This window comes from Amblyraja radiata, chromosome 15 (genome assembly GCF_010909765.2).
Source record: "Amblyraja radiata isolate CabotCenter1 chromosome 15, sAmbRad1.1.pri, whole genome shotgun sequence".
In the NCBI taxonomy this organism is placed as follows: domain Eukaryota; kingdom Metazoa; phylum Chordata; class Chondrichthyes; order Rajiformes; family Rajidae; genus Amblyraja; species Amblyraja radiata.
The window spans coordinates 2,289,085-2,305,681 of record NC_045970.1 but is presented as its reverse complement, the minus strand read 5'-3'; the positions used below and the strand labels follow the sequence as shown (position 1 = coordinate 2,305,681).

Sequence of the window (16,597 nt, the reverse complement as noted above, 5' to 3'; positions counted from 1 at the left end):
ACAACTGGAAGGAATAGCAATAACAGTGGGTGGGAAGAGCGTGGCAAAGGTTGGAGATCTGTTGTGGGAAGATGGTGTCAGGGTTGAAGATCTGTTGTGGCCAAAGTTGGCTAGGTTTGGTTTTCTTGCCGGAACGAGGTATTGAGAAGGATAACAAAGCACCTCCACCATCTTTTCATCACCACCCCCCTCAGCCCATCCCACCTCATCTAGACTCATTCCTTCACTATCTATCACGTCTCCACAGCCCGAGCCTCACCTATCAAACCAAAACCGTTCACCCACTGCCACCTCTCTCTTCTAAATCCTCCACCTTGACCCCATCCACTTTGTGCTCCCTGAGCCCCCATGTAATGTCCCCAACCTTGTGCACCCTACTTACTGGTCCAACTTGCGCACCCCATTTTATGTCCCTCTTGTGCACTCCACTTTGTGCCGCCATTTTGTGGTTCCTTCTGCCCATCCTTGTGCACACAGCTTTATGGTTCCCCTTAGTGCATCTTACCCTGTGGTCCAACTGGCTCACGCCACTGTGTTGTCCCTTGTGTCACTTAATATCCCCCACCTACCATCCCTCATTGCCCAGCTAGCCCTCAGACTCTCTCCCCTTGACCTCCTAACCCTCCTCACGCTTCCCACCCCCTCACCGTCCTACCCTTGATCTTGTGCTCTTCCCCATAACCTCAAACTCCCACACCCCTCGTACCCCTAATCTTCTCCCACACCACCTCCTACACTCACTCCATGCTCTTCCCTCATGCTCCCCGACCCACCGTCCCCACACCCTCGCTCACTCCCTCACCCCATGTACTCCCCCTCACCCCATGTACTCGCCCTCACCCCATGTACTCGCCCTCACCCCATGTACTCCCCCTCACCCCATGTACTCCCCCTCACCCCATGTACTCCCCCTCACCCCATGTACTCCCCCTCACACCCTCACCCAAAGTCAACATAGAAACATAGAAACAAGGTGCAGGAGGAGACCATTTGGCCCTTCGAGCCAGCACCGCAGTTCTCCCCCACCCTCGCTCCCTCACTCTCCCCAAACCGCTTACTCGCTCCCTCTCACCCCAAGCTCTCTCCCCTCTCCCCTCGCCCCTCATTCTCCCTCGTCCCCACTCTCTCTCACTCTCTCCCCCTCACACACTATCTCCATCTTTCCCCCCGCCCTTCTCCCGCTGTCATTGTGCGCTGAGCGGAAGCGGAAGCGGAAGCGGGGGGGGTCGGGTCGGGTCGGGTGACTGGCAGCCGGCCCGGCCAATGGCGGTCGGCGCCAAAGATTATGGACGACGCTGCCCCTCCGGAGACCCCGCCCCCCGCGGCGCTGCCGACCAATAGACGCGGTGGGGAGGCGGGCCTGGCGGATGATTGACAGCGGGGCGGCCAATGGGAGGGGTGCAGGGGCGGGACGTCCGGCGGGCGCGCTGGGGCTGAGCCAGGGGATGCCACTTGGCTGAAGCCACAATGGAGCTGCACTGAGCTGGTTGCAGGGAGCTGCAGTCTCCAGTAGGCACTCACCACCAAAGATCATAGAGGAGCTCCTCTATGATCTTTGCTCACCACAGGGACCCACCAAGGAGTGAGTGCAGCCTGAGGGAGCACAGCTGCAAAGACCCATCTTCCTCCAAACCCCTGTATGTGCTTCTTTCAATTTCCAAACAAAGTGGGATCTGATTGTCTTGAGTGCATATTGACATTGGAGTGCGTTTGATTGTACAGTGACATTGCACTGAGCTGCACTTCCATGTCTTGACTGTAAACTTTCAGGTGCATTTAGAAATGAATGTTTGGACATTGCGTGGCTTATTGTAGTTGCTGGACTGTGCAGCTTGCTGCAAAGTGGGTCATGTCAGAAAAAATATTGTTCCCCATCCAGCCTATGGATAGTGTTATTGTGTCTTCCAAGGGCAAGGTGTCTATTGTGATGTGATGGAAGGGAGCGCTGTTCTCAGAGCTAAATGTGTGAATGAGTGAGTACACAAAAATGCTGGAGAAACTCAGCGGGTGCGGCAGCATCTATGGAGCGAAGGAAATAGGCAATGTTTCGGGCCGAAACCCTTCTTCAGACGCACGTGACCCAACCACTCGCCACATGACTTGAGAATTAAGGGACTGAAGTTTAGGGGTAACATGAGGGGGAACTTCTTTACTCAGAGAGTGGTAGCTGTGTGGAATGAGCTTCCAGTGAAGGTGGTGGAGGCAGGTTCGTTTTTATCATTTAAAAATAAATTGGATAGTTATATGGATGGGAAAGGAATGGAGGGTTATGGTCTGAGCGCAGGTATATGGGACTAGGGGAGATTATGTGTTCGGCACGGACTAGAGGGGTCGAGATGGCCTGTTTCCGTGCTGTAATTGTTATATGTTATATATGGTTATATCTTCCCATCTCCCCCCATGTCTGCCGTCCGCAAAGACCGCTCCCTCTGCAACTCCCTTGTCAATTCTTCCCTTCCCTCCCATACCACCCCCTCCCCGGGCACTTTCCATTGCAACCGCAAGAAATGCAACACCTGTCCCTTTACCTCCCCCCTCGACTCAATTCAAGGACCCAAGCAGTCATTCCAGGTGCGACAGAGGTTCACCTGTATCTCCTCCAACCCATCTACAGCATCCGCTGCTCTAGATGTCAGCTGATCTACATCGGTAAACCCCTCTCTGTGTGAATGAGTGTTTGCTCGTTGCATTGTCTCGTTGCTGTCCCCCTTCCCCCTGCACGGACAGACCTTGAAGTTGCAACCTAAATGATCAGTCGCCTTGTGGTTAAATTAAATTGATCACTATATAATTTTGTCATGAAATGTTTCTATTCAGTCACCTGTACAACAGAGGATTGTTAGCACCACGGAATGCCATTCTGCAACTTACAGTTTTAACCACTGTGTGCTTATCTGTTAAATGAATAAGAGTGAAGCATAGTTTCTGTATGATGTAAAGGAAACAGTATGCTATTTTAGTTTTGTATTGAGGTATTGGCTGCCATTTAGGGTGATGATTGGAGCCATAGTTTTAGGCTTACCAGCCGGGGTAATTGGGTAATGTTCCTACTCTTAAAGACAGTGCCAACATTGTGCTGGTGTCACTGTTGGGAGAAGTGCAGGTTTTGGTTTGATTTTGATTTAATGCTGCGCACTTGTCCACCCATTCACCATTGCCTCAAAGAGAGGATTACGTAAAGTTCACCTCAGAGCAGATCTGTCTGTATCTGTGGGCAACTGTGATATTTCTGTATGTTATGTGAAACGACTATTTTTGTATGTTTTACGACAGATCTCCTGTGGTGTTGCTCAGGACTCTTTCGATGATGAATTGTTCTTTGAACATACTTCTGTTCCACTACATAATACAAAATGCACAGCTCAACTGATAAGGTAAATTTCTAATTCTTTCAGACTCAATGTAATAAGAAGGAACTGCTGGTTTATACCAAAGGCAGACACAAAATGCTGAGTAACTCAGATGGTCAGGCAGCATCTCTGGAGAAAATGGATAGGTGACGTTTTGACTCTAAAGAAAGGTCACAACCTGAAACGTCTCCTATCCATTTTCTCCAGAAGTGCTTTCATACTCAGATTAGTTTACTGTTATTGCTCCTGTCCTACAGGTGCAGAAGCTTGAAAGCACACACCACCAGACTCAGAAACAGCTTATTCCCCTCAGTTTAGTTTTAGTTTTAGAGATGCAGCGTGGAAACAGTCCCTTCGGCACACCGAGCCCATGCCGACCAACGATGGCCCATACACTAGTTCTATCCCGGACACTAGTGGCAATTTACAGAAGCCAATTAACCTACAAACCTGCATGTCTTTGGAGTGTAGGGGGAAACCGAAGCACCCCGTGAAAACCCACATGGTCACGGAGGCTGTACAAACTCCGTACAGACAGCACCCATAGTCAGGATTTAACCCGTTCTCTGGCACTGCAAGGCAGCAACTCTACTGCTGTGCCACCCTTATCAGGCTACTGAATGGCCCTTCCATAAACTAGTACTGTCCGATTGACATCTACTCCATTGTGGACACTGGGCTTTGTCTGTGGAACTGTTACACTGCAATGTTGAGAACTATATGAACATAGAATAGTACAACACAGGAACAGCCCCTTCGGCCCGCAATGTTTATGCTGAACATGATGCTTAGCTGAACTAATCTCATCTGCCTGGACATAATCCATATCCCTCTATTCCCTGCACTTCTATGTGCATTTCTAAAAACCTCTTAAACACCACCACCTGCCTCCACCACCACCACCATCTGCCTCCACCACCACCACAGGTGATGCATTCTCGGTGGATCAGGCAGTATCTCTGGAGAGCAGGGGCAGGTGATTTTTTGGGTTGGGACCCTTTTTCACTCGAAACATCACTAATCCATGTTGTCCAGACATGTTACCTAACCCGTTGATTTACTCCAGCACTTTGTGTCTTTTGTGGTAAACCAACATCTGCCGTTTCTTGTGTCTACTTTAAAAATAGGAGACTGATGCTGTTGGGGAATAGAATCCTCTTCACTGAGAGCTGTGGAGCTGTGAAACTCTCCTCCAGAGCTAGTAACTGTGGCAACATCATGTTAATAATGTGAGCACAAAGGAAGACTTTGGTTAGACCACATTTGGAGTGTTGTGGCAGTTCTGGTCGCCCCATTACAGGAGGGATGTGGTGGCTTTGAAAAGGGTGCAGAGGAGGTTTACCAGAATGATGCTTGGATTAGAGGGTGTTAGAGATAAGAGGTTGGAATAACTTGGTTTGTTTTCTCTGCAATGTCATGTCCATAAGTTCTCGGAGCAGAATTAGGCCATTCAGCCCATCAAGTCTATTCCACCACGCAATCATGGCTGATAAATCTTTCCCTCTCAACCCCATTCTCCTATCTGCGCCTCATAACCTCTGACACCCGTACTAATCAAGAATCTGACAATCTCCGCCTGAAAAATATCCATTGACGGCCTCCACAGCCGTCTGTGGCACTGAATTCCACAGATTCATCACCATCTGACCAAAGTACGTTCTTCTATTCTGAGGCTCTGGCCTCTTGTTCTAGACTCTCCCACTAATAGCATAACTCTAAGGTGAGAGGGGCAAAGTTTAAAGAAGATGTGCAAGGGAAAGCTTTTATACACAAAGATGAGTGTCTGGAATGTACTGGTGGTGGAGGCCGATACAATAGTAACATTTAAGAGGCTTTTGGATGGGCACATGGATCACACGCAGGCAGAGGAGATTACTTTAACTTGGCATAATGTTCAGCACGGACATTGTGGGCTGAAGGGCCTGTTCCTCTGCTGTACTGTTATATTTAAAAAACAGCACAAAGAACTGGAATAACTCAGCAGGTCAGACAGCATCCCTGTAGAATGTGGATAGATTAAGTTTCGGGTCGGGACTTTTCTTCAGACTCTGGGGATGCTGCCTGACCCTCTGAGCTATTCCAGTACATTGTGTCCTTTTGTTCTTGTCACCAGCATCTGCAGTTCTTTGTTTCTAATTTCTGCACTAATCTAAGTTCTGTAAAAAGGAGCTAGGAGTAATCTGGGAACAATGTTTTTGCTTTTGGTATAGGGTGATTTCACAAAAGGTCATTGGATCATAGATCCTTACCCACGTGACCGCAAAATCCAACTGGGGTACAAACGTCACTTCCAGTACATGTTATTGATGCTGAAAACGCGAACTTTCAAACCTGTTAAAAAACTTACTTTAGAGTACAGAAAATAAAGAAAAACGAAGGTAAAGACAAGAGAGCGCTGAAGGGAAAATAACAGCGGAAGTTGTTGGCCGTGCAGATATAAAGATCGAAAATATCGGGAATTATCGCGTTTGCTCGCTGCATCAAAACTAAGGCATTATTGATGTTTTGATGAAATGCAGTGAGCAAACGCGATAAAATCCCGATATTTTCGATCTTTATATCTGCACGGCCAACAACTTCCGCTGTTATTTTCCCTTCAGCGCTCTCTTGTCTTTACCTTCGTTTTTCTTTATCTTCGGGACGCTAAAGTAAGATAGCTGTGCCTCGCGGTCACCCCGACTGGCACAGTAATTTACAGCTCAAAAACGGGCCGTTTTCGCGGTTTTTAACAGGTTTGAAAGTTCGCGTTTTCAGCATCAATAACATGTACTGGAAGTGACGTTTGTACCCCAGTTGGATTTTGCGGTCACGTGGGTGAGGATCTATGACCCAGTGACCTTTCGTGAAATCACCCTATAGAAAAGAATTGTAGGACAAGAATTGAGGACTAGCTACATGTTAACTCTGTTTTGTGTTTCTTGAAGGGTAACCTTCCTGTAACCAGCACTGATTTTATTCGGATGTTATCACAGATAAATTCAGCAGTGAAGATGACTGTGGTGGAGAGTCCTCTCAGCTAAGACTAGACCGTTGGTCATGATATTCATCGCTCATAAAACCCTGCCTTCCTCAACCACGCAGTGACAGGTCAGATATCCCTTTACTATTTTCCGAGGGATTCTGCAGAGATTCAATATTTTAAAATATATATACATATTAACTCAAGTTCATTGTGAATGAATGATAATCACATGTGACATGTCACAGTAGGATCCTTTGTTTTGCATATACAGGTATGCAAAGAGTGGCCACATATAGGCCGCCGACAAAGTTAAGGGCCTATCCCACTTACGAGACTTTTTTGGCGACTGCCGGCACCCATCATAGGTCTCCGAAAATTTTCAACATGTTGAAAATTCAGCAGTGACCAGAAAGACGCTACGACTCTTTGGGTGACAAGGAGACTACTCACAACCATACAGGCGACAACCTGGTGACATGTCGCGGGGTGAAGCCTGTATGGTCGTGAGTAGTCGCCCAAAGAGTCGTACCTTGTTCTGGTCGCCGCTGGATTTTCAACATGTTAACATTTTTCGGCGAACTGTAACGACCTATGACGGGTGCCGGCAGTCGCCAAAAAAGTCGCATAAGTGGGACAGGCCCTTGACAAACCATTCTAATTAGTCCCCAATGGTTCCCCTTTGTTCTCGGTGGCCTCGCCCCCCACAACGGATCACCCTATGTTTTCTCTGCATTTTCTCCAGATATGCTGCTGACCCGCCATGGTATTCCAGCATTTTGAGTGTTACCTTTGGTATAAACCAGCATATGCAGTTCATTTTTCATTACTTTCTACAGCGCATTTGTAGATGTTTGTTCAAGTATTCGGCGACATACCGAACCGCTTTAAACTTCCAAAAAAAAGTGGAGGCGTTGTTTGCTTACTTTATGAAAGCATCTATGAGCTGAAGAGGGAAAAATACACCATTACACTTTCAATTTGGGGCAGTGACTGAAACTAAAAATCCGAAACATTCATGCATTAATCAAACTCCAATTACATCTGCTCTGCATTCACCATTCTGTTAAAAAGATAGATGTTCCATGTTGAAACATGCCAAGCATTTGGATACATTATGTGAATGAATCACAGGGCAGAATACAAATCCCTAACTGTACATTGGTGTGCTTGCCCATCTGGCTCATTAATGCTGGTTTGGAAAGAGCTTGCGGAGGTATCAGTCAATGTACTAATCTGCATCCTCCCACAACCCTGGCCTGCTATTTATTTATTTCAGTAGCAAAACACAAAGGACATGAATGGGAGGCAAGGTTTTCTTTACACAGTGTGATGGGTGCCTGTAACACTGCCAGGGGTGATGGTGGATGTAGATACAATAGTGAGGTTGAAGAGGTGTTTGGATCGACTCATGGATATGTAGGGAATGGAGAAACAAGCACCAATTTGCACCACACAAATCCCACCTTATTCCTGCCAAGTTTCCCACCATCTCTGCACCCTCCCAGGGTCTGGCAATTGCCTTCCATCAGGTCCAATCTACAGAGGCTAATTAATTTACAAACCCGCAAGTCTTTGGGATGTGAGCGGAAACGAGCACCCGGAGGAAACCTGCGGGGTCACAGAGAGAACGTGCAGACTCCACGCATACAGCAGCCAAGGTCAGGATGGAGTCGGGACGCTGGATCTGTGAGGCAGCAGCTGTTCCAACTGTGCCGCTGTGCTGCCCATATCCTTCTCTGCAGAAGAGATCTAGCCTCTTGATTGTTAGTTGACCCATTTCTGGCCTGGTATGTGACGCCACAGTGGCACAGCCGGTAGACCCGCTGCCTCAGTGCTACAGAGACCCCGGTTCGATCCTGACCTCTTGTGCTGTCAGTGTGGAGTTTGTATGTTCTCCCTGTGAACATATGGGTTTCCTTTTGTTACTCCAGTTTCTCCCACATCCCAAAGACTTGCCCTCGGAAAATTGCCCCTAGTATGTAGGGAGTGGATGCGAAAGTGGGATAACATAGAACTAATATTATCGGGTGATCAATGGTTGACGTGAACTCGGTGGGCTGAAGGGCCTGTTTCTATGCTGTATCTTTAGTCAAGTTCAAGTTCAAGTTCGTGACTTTATTGTCATGTGTCCCTGTATAGGACAATGAAATTCTTGCTTTGCTTAAGCACACAGAAAATAGTAGGCATTTACTACAAAACTGATAAATGTGTCCATATACCATGATATAAATATATACACACATGAATAAATAAACTGGTAGTGCAAATAACAGAAAGTGGTTGCTAATAATCAGAGTTTTGTCCGAGCCAGGTTTAATAGCCTGATGGCTGAGGGGAAGTAGGTATTCCTGAACCTGGTTGTTGCAGTCTTCAGGCTCCTGTACCTTCTACCTGAAGGTAGCAGGGAGATGAGTGTGTGGCCAGGATGGTGTGGGTCTTTGATGATACTGCCAGCCTTTTTGAGGCAGCGACTGCGATAAATCCCCTCGATGGAAGGAAGGTCAGAGCCGATGATGGACTGGGCAGTGTTTACTACTTTTTGTAGTCTTTTCCTCTCCAGGGCGCTCAAATTGCCGAACCAAGCCACGATGCAACCGGTCAGCATGCTCTCGACTGTGCACCTGTAGAAGTTAGAGAGAGTCTTCCTTGACAATCCGACTCTCCGTAATCTTCTCAGGAAGTAGAGGCGCTGATGAGCTTTTTGATAATTGCGTTCGTGTTCTCGGACCAGGAAAGATCTTCAGAGATGTGCACCCCCAGGAATTTGAAGTTCTTGACCCTTTCAACCATCGACCCGTTGATATAAATGGGGCTGTGGGTCCCCCTCCTACTCCTTCCAAAGTCCACAATCAGTTCCTTGGTTTTGCTGGTGTTCAGGGCCAGGTTATTGCGCTGGCACCATATGGACAGTTGCTCGATCTCTCTTCTGTACTCTGACTCATCCCCATCAGTGATACGCCCCACAATAGTGGTGTCGTCAGCGAACTTGATGATGGAGTTCGCACTGTGGTTCGCTACGCAGTCATGGGTATAGAGTGAGTACAGCAGGGGGCTGAGCACGCAGCCTTGAGGTGCTCCCGTGTTGATTGTTGTTGAGGCTGACACATTTCCACCAATACGAACAGACTGTGGTCTGTGGACGAGGAAGTCGAGGATCCAGTTGCAGAGGGATGCGCAGAGACCCAGTTCTGCGAGTTTGGTAACCAGTTTGGAGGGGATGATTGTGTTAAATGCCGAGCTGTAATCAATGAATAACAGCCTGACATATGAGTTTTTGTTGTCCAAGTGGTCCAGTGCGGAGTGGAGGGCCAGCGAGATCGCATCCACAGTTGATCTGTTGTGGCGGTATGCGAACTGCAGTGGGTCCAGGTATTTGTCGACGTAGGAGTTGATTTGCTCCATGATCAACCTCTCAAAGCACTTCATCACCACCGGCGTTAGTGCCACTGGTCGATAGTCATTGAGGCACGTCACCTTACTCTTCTTGGGCACCGGTATAATTGATGCCCTTTTAAAGCAGGTGGGGACCTCAGACCTCAGAAGTGAGAGGTTGAAAATGTCCGTAAAAACTCCCGCCAGTTGGTCCGCACAGGTTTTTAGAACACGGCCGGGTATACCATCAGGTCCAGGTGCTTTTCGGGGGTTCACCCCTCTGAAGGATTTCCTGACATCGGCCTCTGTGACTGAGACTGAAATGCCATCACAGCGAATGGGGGATCGGGAAGGCACATCAGTATTCTCCCTGTCAAAGCGTGCGTAAAACGCATTGAGCTCGTCAGGGAGTGATGTTACACCGGCATTCGAGCTGCCTCCTGGTTTTGCCTTGTAGGAGGTGATTGCATTCAGACCCTGCCACAGCTGCCGAACATCTGTCTCGTCCTCCAGTTTGGAGCAGAAGTCCCTTTTGGCCTTTTTGATGGCCTTACCAAGGTCGTATCTGGTCTTCATGTAGGCCACTGTATCGTTGGATGTGAATGCCCTGTGTCTGGACTTCAGGAGAGTGCGGATCTCAAAGTTCATCCAAGGTTTCTGATTGGGAAACACTCGGAAGGTTTTTGTAGGGATGCAGTCCTCCACACATTTCTTTATGAAGTCTGTAACGACTGTGGCATATTCGTTCAAGTCCGTTGCCGAGTCCTTGAACATTGCCCAGTCTACAGACTCCAAACAGTCCTGGAGTTGTTCTTCTGCCCCCCCCCGACCAGCTCTGTGCTGTCCTCACTTCTGGGGGTGCGCTCTTTAATTGCTGCTTGTAGGCAGGAAGAAGCAGCACCGCGGTATGGTCGGACTTACCGAAGTGAGGGCGAGGGATAGAACGATAGGCATTCTTGATGGTGGTGTAGCAGTGGTCGAGGGTGTTAGGTCCTCTGGTGCAGCAGGAGACATGTTGGTTGAAGTTGGGGAGTGATTTCTTGAGGTTCGCCTTATTGAAGTCCCGAGCAATGGTGGTAAATGCCTCGGGGTAAGACGTCTGGTGTTTGTTGACCACGACGTGCCAGACGGACGTCTGCCTGGGGTGGGATGTAGACCGCGGTCAGGATAACGGAGGTGAATTCTCTCGGGAGGTAGAAGGGACGGCACTTCACCGCCAGATGTTCGAGGTGTGGAGAGCAGGAGTTGGACAGGACTGCCACGTCGGAACACCATGCAGAGTTGACCATGAGGCAGACGCGCCCTCCTCTCCCTTTCCCAGATGCCAGGGTATGGTCCATGCGGTGGATGGATAACCCTTCAGGCTGGACCGCTGAGTCTGGGGAGCTGGGGGTGAGCCATGTCTCTGTGAAACAGAACACAGAGCATTCCCTCAGCTCCCTTTGATAAAGTAGTCTTGCCCTTAAGTCCTCCACTTTGTTTTCAAGGGACTGTGCATTAGCCAGTAGGATAGTTGGGAGAGGGGGCCGAAGGCCCCTGCGCTTCATTCTGACCTGATGTCCTGCCCGACGGCCACGTTTCCGGACACAATGGAGGCTTCCCCTTTGTTTCCAGGTACTGTACTTGCTGTACCTGCTGTTTCTGCGGACCTGCGCTGGAACGGGGATTCCCTCACAGACAGCAGCTCCAGCTCCGTAACGAACAGGGGTTCCCTCAATTATCTGCATGGATTTGGTGAGCTGAAGAGCCTGTTTCCATGCTGTATCTTTCTATGACTTTAGTTTAGTTTAAACTTGCGCAGAAACAGGCCAAGCGACCGACCAGCGATCCCGCATATGCTACACGCTCTAGGGACAATTTTTACATTTACCAAGCCCATTGACCTGCATATCTGTATGTCTTTGGAGTGTGGGAGGAAACCGAAGATCTCAGAGAAAACCCACGCAGGCCATGGGGAGAACCTACAAACTCCCTACAGACAGCACCCGTAGTCGGGATGGAACCCGGATCACCGGTGCTGCAAGCGCTATAAGGCAGCGACTCGACCGCTGCACCACCGTGCCGCTCTCTGCCTCACAGATCCAGCGTTCTGACTCCCTCCTGGCCTCTGCAGTTTGACTCTGTCAAACCAAAATGTTTTTCTGCTGCATCTCAGTTCATGTGACAATAATAAACCAATACCAAGATTGTGTAGTGCTTATAATTTGAAAGAAATGCACACATAGCTCGAAACAATTGATTTACAAGTGTGTCCCAGCCAATTGCTCTAATCATTGCTAAGTGGTCGATAACTGCTAAGTGGTCGATAACTGCTAATCTGCCTCGGATATGGGCAAACTTGCCCAATAAAATGACTTTCACTTGCCGTGAGTGAGTTATGACCAGTCTGACATCTGGCAAAAAGATCATATCCCACAGTGCTTCACACTGTGCTCTATTTACAGTTACGTGTTAAAGGTTAATTAAGCGAAGGTGTAAAGATGTTGGGTTTAATGAGGCATGGTGTTCCCTTGTGGGTTCGTTCCAATGGAGCTGGAGGCATGGAAGTGCTAATTAACGTAGGAAAATATGAAGGGATTTGGAATTAATTTTTGCTTCTGGACCCATGAGTGAAAACTCCCTCCAAATGTCTGGGGGTTAAATTGGGTTCCATTTATATAGCACTGGTTAAGCATAGAACAGTACAGCATAGGAACATGCCCTTCAGCCCACAATGTCCGTGCCAAACATGATGCCAAGTTAAACCAATATTCTCTGCCTACACATGATCTATATTCCTCCATTCCCAGCATTTTTAGGTGCCTATCTAAAATGCTCTTTAATGCCACTATCGTATCTGCTTCCACCACCACCCCTGGCAGTGTGTTCTAGGCACCCATCAACCTCTGTTCTAACATAATCTGCCCCACATATCTGCTTTGAATACCACTCTCGCTCCTTAAAGCTAAGCCTTTTGGTTTTTGACATTTCCACCCTGGGGAAAAAAGGTTTTGACTGTCTACCCTATCTATGCCTCACATATTTTTATATACTTCCATCAGGTCTCCCCTCAGCCTCTGTGGCTCCACTGAAAACAATCCAAGTGTTCAACCTCTCCTTATAGCTAATCCAGGCAGCAATGCAGTAAATCTCTTCTGCACCCTCTCCGAAACCTCCAATCTTTCCTGTAAAGAGGTGACCAGAATGGCACGCAATACTCCAACTAAAGCCTAACCAGCCGTATAGAGCTGCAGGATGACTGCCTGACTTTTAAGGGCCTGTCCCACTTGGCGATGTTTTTCGGCGACTGCCGGCATCATTGACTGACGTATCAGGTCACCGTAAAATTTGCGGCATGATGACGTATTAACCTGCAGTGTTTTTTCAAACATCGCAACATTTTTTTTGTCGCTGCTGGATTTTGAAATGTTCAAAATATTTTGGCGACACTCATATGACGCCGGCAGTCGCAGAAAAAATCGCCAAGTGGGACAGGCCCTTTATACTCAGTGCTCCACTCAATGAAGTCAAGCATATCCATACAGCTCTCTGCCACTTTGAGTCTGAGGAAGGGTCTCGACCCGAAACGTCACCCATTCCTTCTCTCCAGAGATGCTGCCTGTCCCGCTGAGTGTTTTGTGTCTATCTTGCCTCTACCACTCTATCTACCTATCCAACCAAAGTTTTAAAGAGGAGAGCAGTTTCACTACTGGCTCATCAACATTCATTTGCAAACAAGAGTCAAGAGTGTTTAATTGTCATATGAACCAACAACAGAACAATTATATCCTTACCTGCTGCATCATAACAGGTCAGGATTTTCATGATGCCATGGTGCTGGTGAAGTCATCCTTGTCAGCTATTGATGAAGCAATTATTATTAAAAAATAAACTGATCGCCATCTCTCCTTCAAATTGGTGACATGAGACTGCAGATGCTGGAATCGTGAGTAAAAGACAAACTGCTGGAGGAACTCAGCAGGTTGGGCAGTATCTGCGGAGGGAGGTGGAAGGTGTATGAAGGAACTGCAGATGCTGGTTTAAACCAAAGATAGACACATAAACCTGGAACAACTCAGCAGGACAGGCAGCATCTCGGGAGAGGGAATGGGTGACATTTCGGGTCGAGACCCTTGTTCAGAGGGAGGTGGAAGGATGATGATTCAGTTCTGGACCCATCTTCACACCTTGATGTTTGTTATTTATCTGAGGGGGTCAAGAAAGACAACAATGTTTAATTGTCATATGTACCAAAACGGAACATTGGCATTTTTACTTGCAGCAGCACAACAGGTTTGACAATATGTAGCAAAACAAAACAAAATACTGAACGCAAGTGCAACCATGTTAGTATGTAGTTCGAAGTTCAGTTGCTATTTATAATGTTCACAAAATGTAATAAACACAAAATGCTGGAGTAACTCAGCAGGACAGGCAGCATCTCTGGAGAGAAGGAATGGGTGACGTTTTGGGTCGAGACACTTCTTCAGACAGTTCTTCAAACTTCAGACAGTTCTTCAAACTTCACCCAAAATGTCACCCATTCCTTTTCTCCAGAAATGCTGCCTGTCCCGTTGAGTTACTCCAGCATTTTTTGTCTATTTTAGTTTTAAACCAGCATGTGCAGTTCCCTCTTACACATGTAATGTTCGAGAGTCCAATTGTTCTTTTGGAAAAAGCTGTTCCTGAAACTGGACATCATGGTTTTCAGACCCCTAAACCTTTTTCCTGATGGCAGGAATGAAGTAAGAGCGTAGTCAGGCTGGTGTGGGTCCTTGATGATCTTGGCTGCCTTTTTGAGGTAGCACCACCTCCATTTGATGGCGAGGAGGTCAGTACCTGTGATGGAGATCTCATGATTAAGATTTTATGGGTTTTATTCCATAATATTTTCTCGTCCAGACCATTGTTTTGCACTAGAAACCATTGGGGCAGGAAAACAGTATAGGAGTTTGCAAACCATGACTGTCAGGTTCAAGAACAGCTTCTTCCCTGTAACCCTGAACATTGTTCAACATTAACCTGGACTATGATTTTCTATGGAGAAACAAGGAACTGCAGATGCTGGTATCTTGAGCAAAACAGCGTGCTGGACAAACTCAGCAGGTCAGGCAGCACCTGTAGAGGGTACGACCGATCCATGATCTTCTATGGACTGTGTTTTTGATTGCACTGCCGACTTTGGTTCTAATTTAGTTTAGTTTAGAGATACTGCGTGGAAACGGGCCCTTCTGCCCACCGAGTTCGCACCGACCAGCGATCCCGGCACATTACTGCTATCCTACACACACTAGGGAGAATTTACACATACGCCAAGCCAATGAACCTACAAACCTGTACGTCTTTGTAGTGTGGGGGAGGAAACCAAAGATCTCGGAGTAAACCCGCGAGGTCACAGGGAGAACGTACAAACTCCGTACAGACAGCACCCGTAGTCGGGATCGAACCCGGGGCTCAAGCGCTGTAAGGCAGCAACTCTACCGCTGCGGCACCTTGCTGCCCTATGTACCAAGTTTTACTGTTATTCATTTATTGATCATTATATATTTGTGTGTTGTTGCATTAACAGGCCTGCCAAGCTGCAACAAGTAAGAATTTCATTACTCCATTGCCAGCACATCCGGTCATCAAATACTATTGACTCCTGACTAAGCATATCTGGGAAAAGGACAGAAGTGTAAGTCAATGTAAGTCATAAACTGTATAGAGATTGGTAAAGATGAGTAATCTCCCACTTCTCCAGTCACCCTGCTCCTTTACCTTCCTTCATACACTCCCATCCCAAAATCCCTCACTGACCTTTTATCGCCCCCTCTTTCCCCTCCCTCTTGCTTTACATTTCACTCCTCCATTTCTCTCCCTACCTGACGCCCTTTTGTCTCCTTTACGCCTCACATCTTTCTCACTTGCTCCATCCATCTGCAAATAAAACTACCCCCTCACCTGTATCTACCGATCATGTTCCAAACTTTGTCCCACCCCACCTCCCCTTTCCAGCTTTCTTCCCCCATTACAAACAGTTTGAAGAAGGATCCCGAACTGAAACAATGATTGTCCAATCCCTCCGCAGATGCTGCCTGACCCACTGAGTTCCTCCAGCACTTTGTGTTTTGCTAGCATCTGCAGTTTCTAGCATCTGCAGTTCCTTGTGTCCCCTGGTAATAGACTGATAGTCTATTGCTTGATTGGTAATTAGTTTCCAATTAGATTGGAATCTATAAGTTGTGATGACGTCGGAAGGCAGACGGTGGGCGACGGTTGCGCGATGATGTCGAGGGGTAATGGATGGGCGAGGTCTGAGACGCGGTGACGTCGGTGGGCGAGGCCGAAGTTTGCGCAATGACGTCGAAGGCGGACGATGGGCGGGGCCGCGCGAACATGATGATGTCGCGGGCGCTCGGAGGGCGGGGCCACGGGATGCGACGTTGTCGAGGGTCAACGGCCGGAGACGTGATGACGTTGTGGCCGATAGCACGGGGCAGGGGTGGACAACGCCAGGGTCACGGGTCAGGGTTGGCGTCATTTGGGCAACTATTGAACCAGAGACGGGGTCAGGGTTGGCGCCATTGTGTTCATGGGGAGAGAGAGAGGAGAATGGAGGGAGAGAGGGGGAAGGGGAGAGAGGGAGTCATAGTCATAGAGTGATACAGCGTGGAAAGAGGCCCTTCGGCCCTACACATCAAGTGTAGATGTGGCATCAAGTGTAGATGGGGCATGTTGGTCGGTGTGGGACTAGTGTAGATGGGGCATGTTGGTCGGTGTGGTCTATACGAGTCCCACTCCGACCAACATGCCCCATCTACACTAGTCCCACCCCGACCAACACCCCGAGAGAAGGCAGGTACAGGATACTGAGTTGGATGATCAGCCATGATCATATTGAATGACGGTGCATATTGAATGGCCTACTCCTGCACCTATTTTCTATTTTCTA

At 48.0% G+C, this 16,597-nt stretch overlaps 1 long non-coding RNA gene across 3 annotated transcripts; it reads left to right on the top strand.

The window, feature by feature from the left end:
- Positions 1 to 1,550: 1,550 nt before the first annotated feature.
- On the top strand, positions 1,551 to 16,095 carry LOC116980960. Of its 3 annotated transcripts, none has more exons than XR_004414123.1 (4): positions 1,551 to 1,637; positions 3,274 to 3,374; positions 6,323 to 6,437; positions 15,233 to 16,095. It is a non-coding gene; the product is annotated as an uncharacterized LOC116980960 (long non-coding RNA). The 3 variants fall into 3 exon arrangements; XR_004414122.1 differs by having other exon boundaries at positions 6,275 to 6,437; XR_004414124.1 differs by lacking the exon at positions 6,323 to 6,437.
- The last annotated feature ends 502 nt before the right edge of the window (positions 16,096 to 16,597 follow it).